Source organism: Pinus tabuliformis, chromosome 8 (assembly GCF_031772625.1).
Source record: "Pinus tabuliformis cultivar Carrire ecotype Pingquan chromosome 8, CPIR1, whole genome shotgun sequence".
Classification (NCBI taxonomy): Eukaryota; Viridiplantae; Streptophyta; class Pinopsida; order Pinales; family Pinaceae; genus Pinus; species Pinus tabuliformis.
In genome coordinates, this window is record NC_142294.1 from 636,563,980 (window position 1) to 636,581,577 (window position 17,598).

The 17,598-nt window shown below is 37.1% G+C and overlaps 1 pseudogene; it reads right to left on the bottom strand.

Annotated features, from left to right (window-relative positions):
- Positions 1 to 14,299: 14,299 nt before the first annotated feature.
- On the bottom strand, positions 14,300 to 14,767 carry LOC149237139 (galactolipase DONGLE, chloroplastic pseudogene; annotated as a pseudogene).
- Positions 14,768 to 17,598: the final 2,831 nt, after the last annotated feature.

Here is a 17,598-nt window from a genome sequence, read left to right on the forward strand (position 1 = left end):
CATTTGGGTGGGGGGCAGACCGCAGTGAGAATGAAACTCCAGTGGACAGTTTCCATTTACCCAGTAACAATGACAATTCGTTGTCCTTTTTAGAAACTGGTTTGACAATATAAGATCTATTGCCATGCAATTTGGGTGGGGCAGACCACATTGAGAATGGAAACCAAACAGACAACTTCCATTTAGCCAGGAACAATAACAATTCGTCCTTTTTAGGAATTGGTTTGACAATAACAAAATTTTGTAAGATTTCACTTGATTCAAGTTGTAGTAGTCCATCAACATGGTTGGGTCATGGATGTTATGATTCATTTATCTATTTTGGGATTCATTGGCATGCCATTTGGGTGGGGCAGAACACAATGAGAATGGAACTCTGGTGGAGAGCTTAATACTCCATTTTCCTCCAGTGAACCAAGGCTATGTTGTCAATTTAATCCTTTTTTTCAATGAATATAATAGAAAGTTTCTTAAACAAGTACTCGGGTTTGGTCAAATGATGATTGTTTATATCTCTGACTATGCCAGCAGAAAAATGAAACAACTGATTTGGCCATGGCCTTGTTCTCTATATAATTTTTGTTATTTTTAAATTAAATATTTGTCCTTATTTTTAAACAGATGTTTTTATTTGTACTTATGAACTTCATGTTTCGTTTGTCAACTGTTCATCCAGACAGTTCTCCTGCCATTCATACTGTTATCCTTTGTAGATTGTCACCCTTGTGACATGCCCCATTTAATTTCTCATTTTTGTGAGTTAAATTTTATTTTTTTGTCCATATCCAAGTCCATTTTATTGTTTCTCCATGTCCTCCGAGCATTTTTGGTTAAATTGAGAGCCAAGCAACATACATTGATGCATCCCCTACAAATACCAGAATTATTCTGCGTTCATAAAATCTACCGTGATCCTCCACTGCCCAAGCTAACTAAATGCATTTTGTATATGCTCAGAAATTCCATAATTCACAACCATCAATCCCTCACAAAGGATTTGTATTGTTGCCGTAGGTTAACCAGGTTTGAATGGTGACTACAATAATTTGCTTATTTACAGCTTGTTGTTACCACGATTATTTTGTGTGACGTTCTTTTAGGTTATTGGAAATCTAAAAGCATTGAGAAAGTTTGAATTTAAAACTTCTTTTGACTATTAATAAAATTTCAAAATGTGTATATAAAGTATATTTTTAATTTTATTTTAAGAAAAAAAGAAAAAAAAAACGAAATATGTCATGCTTGCAACTTCTATAAGTATTAGCGAGTTCAATAGCAACTGCCTATCTACCAAAATGGCAACAAGTCTAAATCATTGCCATAAAGGATATACATAAAAAGATATAACAGTGAAAGTCCATGAGACAACAAATATAGTGAGGCCCTAGGTCCAAGCATAAACAAAGTGTTATTAATTGTTGCAGGGAGAATCCCATTATTAGGTAGAGGATTATCATGGTTGTTGGGGGTTGGCCCCCAGCTTGTATGGGTCAGCGCTACATCCATGACAATTGGATTCCATCCATCACTACCTGACTTAGGGGGTTTCTCAATATTTGAGATTGCAAGTGCAAAATTTGGAAGCTTATCATTGTTGTGCATGGAAGAGGAGGCTGCCTGTGCGTCTCTCACACGTGTGGAAAAAGGACATAGCTTGTGCTTGTCAAGTGAGCCATCTGCTTTATACTTGTTCTTGTAGACCCACTTGCAGCCAATTAGTTTTGCTCCTAATGGAGGATCAACTAGCTTCCAAGTGCCATTCTTTATCAGGGCATCATACTCCTTTTACATCGCTTCGTTCCATTCATCATGAGAAGAAACTTCTTTGAAGGAAGTTGGTTCAAAATCTGTAGACAAATTCAATTCACAATCATAAGAAACATCCATATCAACAGGTGAATCAAAGTCATCTACATCACCTCCATTTTTGCCAGTTTGAATTTCTAGTTCCTGTCTTTCCAACCTCATTAGGATGAACACTTTCAAGTGTCTTTGTTAGCCACTTTGGGGGACCTTTCTTAGATGGTCTATACTGCTCCGTTGATTGAGTTGGGACTGAATCAAGATTGAGTCTCCCAATTCTATCAATCACATCACTTAAAGTGTCATCCGTTGTTGGAGTTTCATGCGAGGGAGAGAGTTCTTCAGAAGATTATTCCACATGTTGATCTAGTATAGGAATCCCCCATTCAAGATGTGGAATCTGATTATCAAATTCTTGAAATGATTTTTCATTTACGAATCTATCCAAGCGATCAAGTTTCCACGCAACAACATTGTCAATTTTGGATGATTCAAGAAAGATTACATCTCTGGATACAAAAAACTTTTTATTGACTTCATCATAGAGACGATATGCTTTGGAGGTGTTTGAATACCCCAGGAAGACACACATACGACTTCTTGCACCAAGTTTGTTTCTATGTACCTTTGGTATCAAGGCATAACAGGTGGAACCAAAGACCCTGAGATGCTTTACCAAAGGAACGTGCCCATACCACATTTCATATGGAGTCTTGTTTCTAATAGCATTAGATGGACATCTATTCTTTATATATACAACACATAGAACTGCATCAGCCCAAAACATCAACTTTACATTTTTGAAAAACATCATGGAGCACACCATATTTAAGATTGTCCTATTCATTATTTCAGCTACACCGTTCTGTTGGGGCTTATAAGGCACAGTTGTTTGATGTTTGATCCCATGTTGGCGAAGATAGTTTTCAAATTCATTTGAAGTGTATTATTTTCCATTATTAGTGCGAATAGATCCAATATGAGATTGTGCATCATTTTCAATCCATTTATGAAAGTTCTTGAATGTTTGAAAAGCATCAGATTTGTTTTTCAATAAATAAACCCAACACATTCTGGTGTAGTCATCAATAAATGTCATCATATATTTATTTCCATTTGTAGAAGGAATAGACATTGGACCACATAAATCTAAATGAATGAGTTCAAGTTATCTATGTGCTCTTGAATGTGAATCATGAAAAGACTGTTTGCTATGATTTCCTAGAATGCAAGCATCACATTGCTTAAGTTTCCTAGGAATTGTAGGCAAACTAGCAACACCATTTTTCTTCAACAAGCGGAGGCTGTCATAGTTCAAATGTCCAAATCTAGCATGCCATAATAAAATCGATGGAAGTGTACCTTCTTCATGGAAGTGTACCTTCTTCATGGAAGTGTACCTTCTTCATAATGAGAATTGTATGAGAAATGTTGTGCATGAGTAGAGGTACCTTGCAGCTTGAGAAGCCTTTCTTCTTCTATTCCCCTCATGACAAGTGAGTGGTAAGATGCTTTTCTCACCTCAAGCTTGCCATCAAACATATGAATGGAGTGACCTTACAGGTGTATGTGGACCAAGGACAACAAGTTTCTCTTCAACTGTGGGAGATATAGAACATGACGCAGAAGGAAGTCTAGAAGACCAAGCAATTTAAGCCTGATTGTGCCAAGCCCTGATGGCTTGATTTTTGATTGGTCTGCAAACTATACTGCTCGATCAACATTTTCAGTAAATTCTTCAAAAAATCTTTTCTACGAGTCATGTGGCAAGTTGCTCCTGAATCAAGCAACCAATCATTTTTCCAAGAAGCAAGTGAAGCATTAAATAAATCTTCATTTACTCTAATATTACATTGTGCCACAACATAATTAGTGGATTCAGGTGCTTTACCTTTGTTTGTGTCATTAGTTTTACCTTTCTGTTGGTTTCTTTGCTGCTCAATTTGTCCCAAGGTAACTTTCATGCAGAGGCATCATGTGATCCATATTTCTTTTGTAGCATATGCAATGCAAATCTGCCTATTCTCCTTGAGAGTGTCTGCGCCCCCTACCTCTGAAATATCTTCCTCTTCCTCTTCGACCACCTCTTCCTCTGGAAGAATCTTGAGCAAGATTATTTTCTTTATGAGCAAGGCACACATCTTCTTCAAAAGATTTAGGGGTTGTCTTCTTTCCAAAAGCTTTCTCTCTTTCACCAATTTTTTTCACAAGAGAGTCAAAGGTAATATCTTTGAGATTTCCATTTGCTTGCAATGACTCAAGATAATTGGAGTAAGTAGGATAAAGTGCCTTGAGAAAAGCAATAAGAGGAATATCTAATTCAACTTTAGTGGCTTTGATATCATGCATTAAAGATTTAACTTCGGATGCAAGAGCAATAGGATCATTATTTTGCAATTCAAGAGTGAAGAGTTTAATCATGAGTTGAACAACTTCAAGTGTAGAATGTGAGTCATAGAGTTCTTTCAGCTTTTGTAAGGCTTCAAAAGTAGTTGAAAATGGCGAAATATGGCGACTCACCTCTTCACTTACAGATGCTGCAATTAATGCATAGGCTTTGTTGTTCTTATTTTCCCAAATGGCAAACTCTTTGTCTGAGGTAGGTTGTTCTGGCTCTTTGTCTCCGTCTCCAATACACACTCCTTTCCACAACTCATTGAAAATGAGGGTGTATTTTATCATCTGGGACCACTCAAGATAGTTCTCCTTGCTAGTAAGAACTATTCCCACAATAGATATGATTGAATGCATACTGTAAAAAAAATACTTCTTCTGGAAAAAATCTGTGTACTGTAAAAAATACTTCTGCTGATAGAAAAATACTTCTGGCAATATACAGTAAAATTGTACTTCTGGTGGTAATTTTAAAAAATTACAATTCAAAGGGGCATTGGTATGACAGTACTATATTGAAATATAGTACTATAATGAAAAACTTAGAGTATTCAAACTATATTGAAACATAGTACTATTGTGCACATGGTCTCACGCATAGCCATTACACGACATTACACCAATGCATGAATAGTGTAACTATGGACTTTCAAAACATTTTTTTTTCAACGCACAACAACAGGTGAACATACCAATCAAACACACCATTTATGCCATGATATCCTCGCTTCATATAACATTCAATGCACTCTCACGGTGTTCCCACACATCGCACTCTTCAATTAAAGGCCGAGAAGCATCACACTGTGTTAAAGCATTAAAGAATTTTGACCAATAAAAGAACCAACAAATCAGTCACCTCGATTAGACTGTTCCTCTGGCTTGTGAGGAATTTAGAAAAACGGATCAGCCTTGGGAATCCACGTACAGAATCTTTTCTTGGGCGCCACCAGCACCGACCCCTTCCATTTTGAAATGTCGATGAAAGACAGCTTCGGTGACAGTCGATACATCTTCAGCAAAACCAGACAAAAACCATGTCAGACAGGCTAGCGGACTTGTGTGAACGCACTGCTATATAATAGCCCTTTTTTAGACAGGCGAATGCATAACATAATGGAACGGAGGTCTCGGTTCTGTTAATGGAATGCTGGCAGCAGTTTGAAAGCACATCTTGTCTCTTGCAGATCGTCATGTACATTCTGCGCAGGCTCACGATGTCGCATAGCAATAACTGCGCAAAGTGAGAGCCTCTGTCGATCTCCCATGAACTCTACCGGAACCAGCAAGAGTCCACTTCTCACCATGCAATCCACACCATTTGTGAACGTCGCTACCTCTGGTAGATCTAACGTTATCCTCAGAAGTGTTGGATTTCCAAAATCAATTCTCCATCAAGAGAACCAGGCAAACTATTCTCAAAGGAGAGAGAAGCATCGTGACACTTGGTGACACCGGTGAGCCACTACGCAGGAACAGAATACAAAATCTCAACTGTTAATAAAAAGGGAAGGAAGACACAAGTAGAAAACAATAACAAAAACCTGGAGAGAGTAGCGTATGGAGGGAGCAGCGTTCAGATGTTTATGAAATTCATTGATAGCGTTTCAACACAGTACAAGGAGCAGCGAGAATAATGGTGAATAGCAGGTGGAGCAGGCTTTATACCACATATTATATGAGAGCTGGATGCACATTAGAGCAAGGGGCAGTGTATATATGGGAAACTGAATTCGGTCAAATGGGCAGGTGTGAATTCTACAAAATAGGCAGAACATAGGTAGCAACTGACTCCAGGAGTTACACAAAACCTAATTTTGTGAGTTGGCTCTGATACCATGTCAGACCAGGCAGTAACTCCTCGAAAACAACTTATTCATATTCATTCAGGTTGGTCTTTATTATATACATGAGGGAGAGACTATTCACTTCATCTCCCGGTGACTATTCATATTTCTTATTATTTATTTACATCAGTTACACTTATTCACCCAATCCTGATGATTAAGTGTCAACAAATTTCTTGACCCTTTAAGGATAAATCTCCCATAGCTTTAGCTAGATCAGTTGCTTAATTTGTGGACTGTGTTTCCACTGTTATGGTTGTTGCAATAAAATTTCTTGTTGTTGAAGTACATACAATAGAATTTGTTTCTATAGGAATAGTTGTTGCTACATCGGCTTCTTGTTCTTTTTCCTTTAATAAATTCTCTAATTTTGTCTCCATCTTCTATATCTGCAAATTTTATTCAACAATAATCTTAAACATGCTTCTTTTCTCTTTCTCTAACTCACTTAATTCTTTGTTCTATGGATCATTTGTGGTAGGGAGTTTTAGTTGTTTTCTTAATGCTAAGTTATCAGTGTTTTTACTCCTGATCATTTCTTCGGTAGCCTTAACATTATTGGGATCATATCCCAATTTAATTACGAGATATTCTAAGAATTTTATCTTGGTATCTGTTAGGCCCCTATACTACTAGTGTAACCCTTTATTGTTATTAGTACAACCCACTTATTATATTGATGTACCCATGTAGTGCCCATATTGTTACTATTATGCCCCATAGAAGCCCACTATTGTTATTATTGTGCCCTTACATTATTATTGTTATGTCAGCTTTGATTATGTTATGACCCCTTGGACTCCTATATATAGAAAGGAGGTCTTTTCATTTGTATCATCCAAGAATTGTTCATTTATGTAATGTAAAGGAGGTTGCCCCCTCAAAGAGGCTGAATTCTAAGGCGTTGATCTATCTTTTCTATCTTTTCTTGAGCTGGTTTCATAACAGTATCCTTGGCCAGGGATGATATCTTTTCTAACTTTAACTATGACTAAATATTGTTTAATGAAACATGCAACTTAGATGCTACCATTGCTTAACTAGTCAAAGTGGAGTAAATCATTTCTCGATCCTGCTTGTATAAATCAATCTGGTCAATACGATGAAGATATGTAGTATCAAAAGAAAAAATAGACTTTTTGTAGTCTTCTACAGTCCTATGGAATGGAACTTTAGGCTCCACAAGAGCCATCTGAAAGTGTCCTTTCTTAATATCTAATGCAGAAAGAAGCCTGTTTTGGGAAGCTAAAGTTTGCTTCTAGAATTCAAAATAAGTGGTGGCTTTTAGAGCTTTATTTTTCTTCTTGATTACCCTGTATCTAGCAAAGATACTTGGTTTTGTTGCACTATGAGTTAGCTCTCATGTCTGAGTTGTTTCTAATGGGTCTTAAGAAACTAAATATACATAAGAGCTTGAGAATTTTTTCTCAATCCTTGGAAAAGTTTGCAGCATTGGGACTTGTGAGAATAAATGTGGTCTATTCCTATGAATTCTCTTCCTAAAATGGATCTTCAAGAGGAATCTTCTTCTTCTTCTTCTTCTTGTACATTATGAACTATCTCTGGAACTTTTGAAACTGAAGGGGAAACACTTTCCCTTGTCCTCTTATCATGTTTCTCTTGTGGAACTGGAGTATGTGATGTTGTTGAAATCAAGACCTACTCTTCTCCCTCCTGTAATGTACTCTCCTGCCACTCCTCTTGATTCATGTATGGTTCAATTTCTGGTCTGGGAGAGTGTGTATAAGAAGTAGTTTTCTCTTCTACCCTTTTCTTAGAAATAATCCCCAAGGGATCATAAGACTAGCTAAAACTTAATTTGAACTTCATTTGTTTCAAAAGAAGATCTGCCTCCTTCATTGCTGCTCTAGTGTTGCAAATAAAGGGTCCAATCTAGGCCTTTAACTTGAATTGAAACTTCTTCTTAGCTAACACAAAATGCAGCTCATCCATGTTCATCATCTGTCTAATATACTCTAATGCAAAATCCTTATTGGCACAAACTTAGGCAGCTTATATGGAGGAAGCTCACATCCATATACTTTGATCTCTATGTAGTTTTGATACAGATACCAATATCCACTCTTTGTTTGCTCACTGAGGTGGAGAATTATCTTGATTTCAGGTGAAATCCTAGGAACATCATCACTATTGAGAAAGCATGAAACCATATATAGGAACTGATTTGTGTAATCATAGAAGGAAAATTCATTTGTGTTCTTCCTTACCAAGGAATTCCAATGAATTATAGATTAAGGATTACCCTGTTCATCTAACTTCTGTAATGGAAATTGAAATTTATCTTCTTGATGAAACAAGAACAGTTATACAAGAACTAACTAGTATTTGAAAGCTCCTTCAGTAGAAAACTTCAATAATTGATCATGTACAACTTCTGACAGAAATTAACTGTAATTGAAGAAAATTGAGGGTTTTTCACCGACTAAAAACACTGATAGAAATCTTAGAATAATTTCATCAACCCATTGATCAGTGGGATAACCTAATAGAAAGAAATCATTAAGACAAATTGTCTAGTCATCTCTGGAAACATTTAGGAAGGGTATGGAGGATTTGTTCTTGTTAATTCTGCATTTCCAGGTAAAAATATCTCAAAAATCTTAGCTCTTTGAGGGGAAGTGAGTTTTCTATAGATTTCCATGAGGAAATATATAGAAAAAGGGTGTAGAGGGGCTAAAGGTTTAACTTGAAGCATTTGGCATATAGATTCAGGATATTATATGAACAAAATATCATTGTTTTGAGCAATAATGGTTCTCTAAACTGGAATGTAGCTAAAATGACACCAGGCTACAAATTATGGAAAGAAATCAATTTGAGGGAAAATGAATTGAGGCAGGAAGGAGTCCCACATGTGCAATTCATCGCTAGCAACCGAAAATATATGTTTGTCCCAATTGTGCAGTGCATGGAGATGTTTCAAAAATTTTGTACTACTGGTCAACTAAAGGTAATTTATCTAAGACTACAACAGGGGGCAACATTGGGTTTTCTTCAACTAGTTTAGACTTTGCTTTAGAAGAAGACATGTTGAAAATGTAATTAGGTAAGGATTGTCATTTTACTAGGTGATTAGTTGATTGATGCAGTGACAGATGTTTTGTTTTTGATGTTGGTTGTACCAGACCTATGCATGCAACAAGTAGATGGAATAAGCCAAAGAAATGGAGGCAAAACATCTATGTTTTATTTATGCATGAGGATTAAACCGTTTGGAGGGATAACCATTGATAGGAGCAGGGTGATTATCACCGGAAGGAAATGGTCATGGTGGAGTGATTGGATTGGATAATATAACGGTTAATAAATGGACAAATGAGAGTTAGACAAATGGCAGAGGCAGAGTGGCATTTTATTTTTTGGTGGGAGCAGAGATGCACAATAGGTGATTTTCGGGGGGTTGGATGGTAAATGGTTTTGGAAAAGCAGGGGAGAGATCTGAAATGAATGATAGGAGGACATGTCGATGATGATAGTTTTATGAATACATCTTCTCAAACCCCCCACCTCCCCCTTGATTAAACGTCGGAACTGTGGGGGTCCGAAATGTTCCCCCAACCATTGATCTGGGCAAGGAACATCCCAAGGGTTGAAAATAACATGATTATTACAATAAATGACCAAATGTCAAATCTGAATTTATAAATTATTTTAATTAGTTTCTAATTAATGTTTAAACTAATCAATAACTAATTAACCATATTTGCAGTGACATTTAGATTAGCACGCCTTCTCCATGGGATATATTTCTTTTTTCCTTTTTTGTTATTTTCCTTTTTCTTCTATATACCTTTTCTTTTTCTATTTTTTGTTTTTCTTTATATATATGTATATTCTTTATTATTCTTTTTTCGACAAATAAAATGTAAAATACAAAATAGGTTACAACATCGGCTTCATCTGGGGATTGTTTCCCTTGGTGGAATGCAGATAACATGCAAATCCATGTGCCTTCTCCTCGAACTATGGAGTATTTGCTGTGAAAATCACACTTGACAACAAAATTTAAATAAAAACCAATAATGTATAATGGACTATGACATTAGAAAATTCAATATTGAATGTAGTGTTTAAGATATTGTCTATTGACAGGAAATCAAAAATGTCTTCCTTTCCGATTCGATAAGATAAAAGTGTTATTGCCCTTGAATTATGAAATGTTGAATAGTCCTAACTAGATATTATCAAATTTACCATGTTTTCTTCTTTTCTCTCTTCTCACATCCCATCTTAAGACTAAATCTCCTTGCCTAAAGTCTCTTTCCCAAGCCTTTTTGTGAGAAAGATCTTCATATTGTTCTAATATTGACAAAGCTTGTACTCAACTTCATCTCTGTCTTGATTCAACTCAATGATCTAATTGATTCTTCATGAAAAATCATCAGGTTCCTCATATGATTCTTGTAAAAATTTCATAATAGGAAAAGCTAGTTCTGTAGGAAAAATTGCTTAAGTTCCATAAACAAGTTGGAAAGGGGATTTACCAGTAGATCTCTTAGGTAACTCTGTTAGCCCAAACTGCATACTTGAGATGACTATCCAAATTCCTTTTATGATCTGTTAGTACCTTCTTGATAACTTTGACTAGCCTCTTATTTGATGATTCTGCCAATCCATTTCCTTGAGGGTAATATGGGGTAGAATGATGCAATAAAATATGATACTTTTGGCAAAACTCTATCATTTTAACACTACTGAATTCTTTTTCATTATCAGTGACTATTTGTTGTGGACAACCAAATCTGGATAATATGTTTTCTTCAATGAATTTAATGACAACAATGTCTGTTGCGTTCTTGACAAGGATGGCTTCTACCCACTTTGTGAAGTAGTCTGTAGCAGTTAAGATCCATTTGTGCCGACTAGTGGATGCTGGAATTATTTCTCCTATGAAATCTAATCCCCACTATAAAAATGGTACATCAATCAATACTGGAACTAGTGGAAGTGTTGTTAACCTTTGCTTCCCAGCAAATATCTCACGTGGAATACAACTTCTGACCTTTGCTCCAACTTGTGAAAACAATTTCAGCCAATAAAATCCTGCTCTTAGAATTTTATATGTTGTTGCTCTCCAAGCACAGTGTCCTCCACATATACCTTCATGAAAGTGTTCTATAACACCTTCTATTTCATTTTTAGTTAGACATAGAAGAAGGATATTCAATGGATCTTTCCCATACTGATTGCCATTGATGATGCAATATTTCATGGCCTTTAGTTTGAGAGTTCTACATTGATTCTTTATGAATCCAAGAGGATACTCAAAATCAAGAAGAAAATGTATATTATCAACATACCATTTGGATAACAGGAACTTTTCATCACATGGAGGAAAATCATGATAAAGTAAGTATTGATGTTACTTGTGTTTCATTAGATATTTTGGAGGATGGGCAACGGAAAAGACAGTTTGTCGATGCGATGGACAACCTTACCATGGATGTCTACAATGAGACCTTGTGCGGAGAAGCAAGGAACATTGATTGTTGCAAAGCTTGTTGGGGTAATTTGTGACCTTATGGCAGAAGGTGCAATTGCCTGTCACAAGAGATGAATATGATGATCATTGTGGAGGATGGGTCATGCTTTAGCCATATGGAGAATTGGCTAAGTGCCCGGCATGACTCATGGACAGATTGAAGAGAGGCAAGGATAATTTTAGGGGCGAATGTTCGCCCTTTGGCGAAATTAAGGGGTTTTAAATTTTTAGTGGGCGAATATTTTGTATCATAGTACATTTTTACAAATCACCTCAAATAGCCCACCTTATTTTAAGGGAGAGGGTAAAAAATGTAAATTTAGCCCTTGAAATTAGGACTTACAACCTTCCATTCGCCCATTTTCAAGAATAGGTTTTATTTAAGTGAATCCTATGGGCCAAATACCATATTATAAAAGAGGTATGGTAAATGAATAAAAATATAAATAAATGAGAGGTATGGTAAATAAATAAAACATTTTTTATATTTACTCCATAAGTCACCTTATATACATGTAAGGGTGTAAACAAATAAAAATATAAGTGGAGGTATGCTAAATAAATAAAACGTCTCTTTATACTTACTCAAAAGGTATGGTAAATAAATAAAAATATAAATAAACTAGACGTATCGTAAATAAATAAAACCTCTTTTTATATTTAGTCCATAACCCTCGTTCTATTTATGAAGGCTCAAGAAAGAGGTTTTATTTAAGTGAATCCTATGGGCCAAATACCATATTTGTAAAAGAGGTATGGTAAATTAATAAAAATATAAATAAACGAGCGGTATGGTAAACAAATAAAATATTTTTTTATATTTACTCCATAAGTCACCTTATATTTACGAACACTCAAAAAATGAGTTATATTTAGGTGAAACCTATGGCCAAAATACTATGGGACAAATACCATGGACTAGAGTGTTATTAATACCATGCAAAAAACCATTATTAACCCTAATATTAGAATTAATAAAAATAAAAATGGCACATGGTATTGACCCATGGTATTCACCTGGAATGTAGCCTATTTAAATGGGGGAATTAAACCAGCATGTAGCCTATGCTAAGATTCACTAGGACTTTACAAAGTTTTATTATTTAGTGAAAGACTCGCCAAGATCTTACAAGATTTTATAATTGAGTAAAATATTCGCCATGCCTGTTGAGAGATTCGCCAAAAAATTATATATAAATATTATATTATTGATAAAATCGCCTTCCATTTTTCCTATATACCATGGAGATTCGCCCATTTATTATATTTATAAATTTAGGGGGGGTTCTTAAAATTTTCCCTGGAGAGAGGGCACACAAGAGTTATGATCATATGATACTTGGGTGGACTTATTCATGGTTGTAACCAAGAGGTAGTCTTGGTGGACCTTTAGTGGGGGAGGTGGCGATGATGGAAGGACCTTGTGACATGATATGGTATGACGATATATGTGGTTTGAGTGACCGAGGGAACTAAACGTGATTGAAAACTAGGATGAGCTGACCGATCTTTTGATGAGTCTACTCAGATAGACAACATGGGCAGCTTGAGTCATGGACATCGAGTTGGATAGATGGAGCATGATAGACATTATGCATAAAAATTATGCAGGAGCACTTATAGAGATGTCACTTATGGGCATCCAATGAGGAGTGCCAAGGAAGGATGTTGTGTGGATGGACTTCCTGATGTGACATGGGGATATTTCACAGATGAGCAAATATGAATGTTGTGCACTTTTGTACAACAAGGCCATGGACTGGTTGGATTTGTGAGCGGACTATGAGAGTATTCCTACCACATGGAGTGCAAAGGCATCTTGCAGTCGCACTTGAGATCGAGACATGTATGCTTGCCGAGATGTTGGATGGAGATGATTCATGGGAGCTCATGATGACTTGAGATGGTTGCAGCCATTGGAGACTTCATGTTATAGTGGTCTTGGGGTATCTGTTTCATTGAGGAGCTGAGGTGAGTGGTGTACTTGACTTTGATGCAGTATGGGATGCATACTTTTGGGCACATTTATGCGGTGTGTTCAGAGGGAGTGACTTGATGGATGTGATCGAGACGAGACACTTTGGAGTTGATGGAGTTGCAGGGATGATGATGCCTTGGTGGTAGCACTTGGGTACGGGTTGAGTTGATGAAATTTGACCACTTTTATATGCATGATGGCTGATTGGTTTATGACCATGGGGAACACATGGATGATGAGGCAAATGTATATTTTCCGTTTGATAGGTTTGATGGGTAGCATATCGCAGATGAGACGGAGGTTGCTTCATGGACCTGGACATGGCACATTGAGCATTGGTTTGATGGGAGAAGCTCTTTATTTTGAGGAGATGAACCTCACACATATGGATGATGATGCTTGGATAGATGCGACTGATCATCACAACTATGTAGTTAATGCAGGTTCTACATGCATTCAATGCCACCTCCACCTTTTCCATTTCAAACCTCCTCGTTTTTTATTTCAAACTGGCATTGGCGGGAATATTTGTTTTCAAATGAATTGAGATCTTAAGTGTTTTCAAAACGGGAAATCGCACGCAATTTTTTGTTATCCCTCGCTATTCTATCCACTCTCGAAGAGCAACAATAGGCGAACCACAAACATGGGTATGCTCTCAACGTATCCTCGATCCATAAGAATGATTACTATGGTTCAATTCCAGATATGCGATGCCATAAGCACATAAGTTAGCCAGTGCGCTTCCCATGCTGTGTCTCATCGGAGTTATGCTCACCTCCCCTTCCTTGTATTTGTGTACCAGTCTCCAATTTCAGACAATAACTGCTCTCTAGCACATTCGTTGTTGAACTTGCACATCGAATCCTCTGCAGTGTAGACGCCCAATAAGCCCATCACTACCTTCGCATGGTCATAAGGGCTTAATGGATTTAAATTGGTTGGGGTTAAGATATACATGAGATCAGCCAACCACTCTGCGCAAGTAGTAGTGCCTCTCAACGCCACCACAATGTCCCTACATCCAAGTCGCTTAATCTCCTTCTCCTCCTCTGCAACTGCAACGTAGCCAATCCAGTTAGATCGATGTCCTTCCAACTTATTCCTTCCAGGAATGTTAATTCCTGGCGTGGCGTAGATGTATTTTGTAACATGGTAACTGCAACTCTCCATCCCCAGGTCACCGAGTAGGCTCCTACGACCATATTTGGAGAACCCATGAAAATTAGACCCTGGCTCCATATCAAAGGCTTCATAACAAGGTCGCACGAACAACCCATGTCTGATGATTTTTGAGAGAAGAAGTGGATGCAGTGGATTCAATATTCCACTCCAATTGTGGAACCCTTGTATTTCTTTCCATAAATTCACTAGTTGTACACGAGCATCATCCCTTCTTTTCTTCTTTTCTGATAACCACCGATCTCGAATTGGGTCTTCTCATGATGTGGGTAAAATATATGATAACCAAACACTACGTAGAGCTTTGAGAAACAGATTCTGCTCTGCTTATACCTGAATTCTACATGAGAGCTGTAACTGCTGTTGGATATTTTTGAATGGGAAAATACCAAAACCAGACAAACAAACACCACAGAGGCAATGCTCTGTTTGGTTTTGGTATTTTCCCATTCAAAAATATCCAACAGTGGTATTAGAGCTAGTCCAGGCTCTTTGAAGATTCAAAGACGCTGAAGGAAGGTGTTGTTGCTGCAGTCAAATCTCTCCAGCAATGTGAAGTTTCAGCCAAAGGGATTCAGGTATTTCTCAAAGTTTTTGTGTTACTATTGAAGAAACAGTCAGTGATTTAAAAAAACAGTCAAGTATTTAAAGCCTAGATAAGAATGGCGAGGTCAAAGAAGAAAGCCTCCAAGCCTGCTAAAAATGTGTCTCCCTCCCCTACTAAATTAGAAGGCAATCCATTAGAATACATTCTATTTGAATTTCCAAAGTTTGATGGAAACTTTAATGTATGGGAAATAAAGATGAGGGCTTTCCTAATGTTTGAGGGGATTGAAGTCTGGGAGTCAGTGATTGATGACAGCAAGATGGATAAAGAATCCATGGAGTATGATGCACAAGCAGCAAAGACTATCTTGGATGGACTGCCTGATTCTGTGAAGAAGAATCTAGGAAAATATATATCAGCAAAGGATATATGGGATAGACTGCATGACCTTCATGCAAAGGGAGCACTGACCATGACAATGAGTCAAGAAGAACCCATCATAGAAGCTGAAAATGAAAAGCTTGACCTCATCAAGCTTCAAGTAAAAGAAAGGGATGAAGAGCTTACCAAGCTTAAGAAGGAGCTTGACCAATGCAAGAAGAAACATCATGAAGAAGTCATATCTATGACAAATCAGCTGAATGAAGCAAAGAAGCAAGAAGATGCCTTGACAAGTCAACTTGAACAAAGGCACAAGAGAGTGAACAAGCTTGTAGAAGAGATTGGACAGTACAAGGAAGAGGTCTCCTCCCTTAAGTCTGAACTAAAAGAAGCCCGGAAGCAGGCACAAGAAGCTGAAAAGAAAATGAAGAGCAGTCAAGCAAAAGATGAAGAAATCTCCAAAATGAAGACAGACATCATCTCTCTTAAAGTAGCAGCAGCTGAAGCTACTTGTAGCAAAGAAGAAACTGAGGAACAACTTGCAAAGAAAAATAATGAGTGTGAAAGATTGGAAGAAGAGATTGTCCTCCTTAAGAAAAAGGTTGAAGGGATGAACAAAATCATGAAAAGCTCTCAAGCCTTGGATGATATGCTCAGCTATCACAGATCTCCATTTGATCAATCAGGACTTGGGTATGTAGGTGAACCCTCAAACAAGGATGAAGATGCTTTAAGCAAAGGAAATGTGAAGAAGCCAGAAAGAAGTTGTGAAGCTCCTAGTTCCAGCAAAGGCAAGGAGAAAAATGAAGGTTGCAATAGAAGAAATCCTACTCCAAGCAGAAAACCAGCTCCAAGAAGAAATGTAGCTGATGTCAAAGATGCAAGAGGCAATGGTGATCATCAAAGGATCTCAAGGCAGCAAGGCTTCAGAAGTACATCAAGGAAACCTCCATCTCCCAGGTACCAAAGTTCATTTTTTGGTTATTGTTATGCTTGTTCAAACTTTGGTCATATGGCAAAAGACTATAGAGCATTTCATAAAGATAAATGTCGTGGTCTCCGAAAATCTCCAAGAAACAATTTTAGAAGAAATCATGAAATGTTATTCATGAACAATGTTGGATGTTTCAAGTGTCATAACATTGGGCATATGGCACGAGATTGTAACTTGACATGGGCTCTTACACAAGCTAGACCCATACAAAAGAAGAAAGTTACACAAGTATGGAGAAGGAAGGAAAGGCAATCTGAAAACCCCTTGAACTCCCCAGTGGATCTAAATTTGTTTTGAGAAGAGTCTGCCAAAAGAAGACAAGCATACATTAAAGGGGAGCTTGTAATTTTTTGTTGCTGAACTGTCTTAACAGTCATTCTTTGATGAAGACCTTTTCATAAGGGAAAGATATGAAGTTAAATCTGCCATAGAAGCAGAGAAGAAAAGTATGCAAAGCAAGAAGACCCTCACAGCAGTGGGAAGACAGAACATAAAACAACAGTTTGAAATTTTTTTATGGAGTACATGCATTGAAATGCATAGCAATGGAATGTAGTTTTCCTTCTATGTAATGTGATAGAACATACTCACAGCAGAGTGAGTATAATACACAGCGGAAGGAAATGTTTTGTATTGGGAATGAAAATGCAAAGCAATGAGAAGAAAATGAGAAGAAGGCAAAACGCAGCAGAGCATAAATGCCCAGTGGCTGAGAATGCAATGAAATTTTTCACACAACAGTGAAAAATGTAATATTTTTTTTGTATGCAATGCAACATGCACAGAAATGCCTAAAGAAAAACAGGGGCAGCGTATATTTTTAATGCACATGGGATGAATGAGAATGTGTATGGCAGCAGAAAAATGAAAGGAATTGCACAGCAGTGCATTATGAAAATAAAAAAAATGAATGAAGACTAAGATTGTGTGAAGCAAGACAGCAGCCCGTGTTAATTTTTTTTGTTGTGT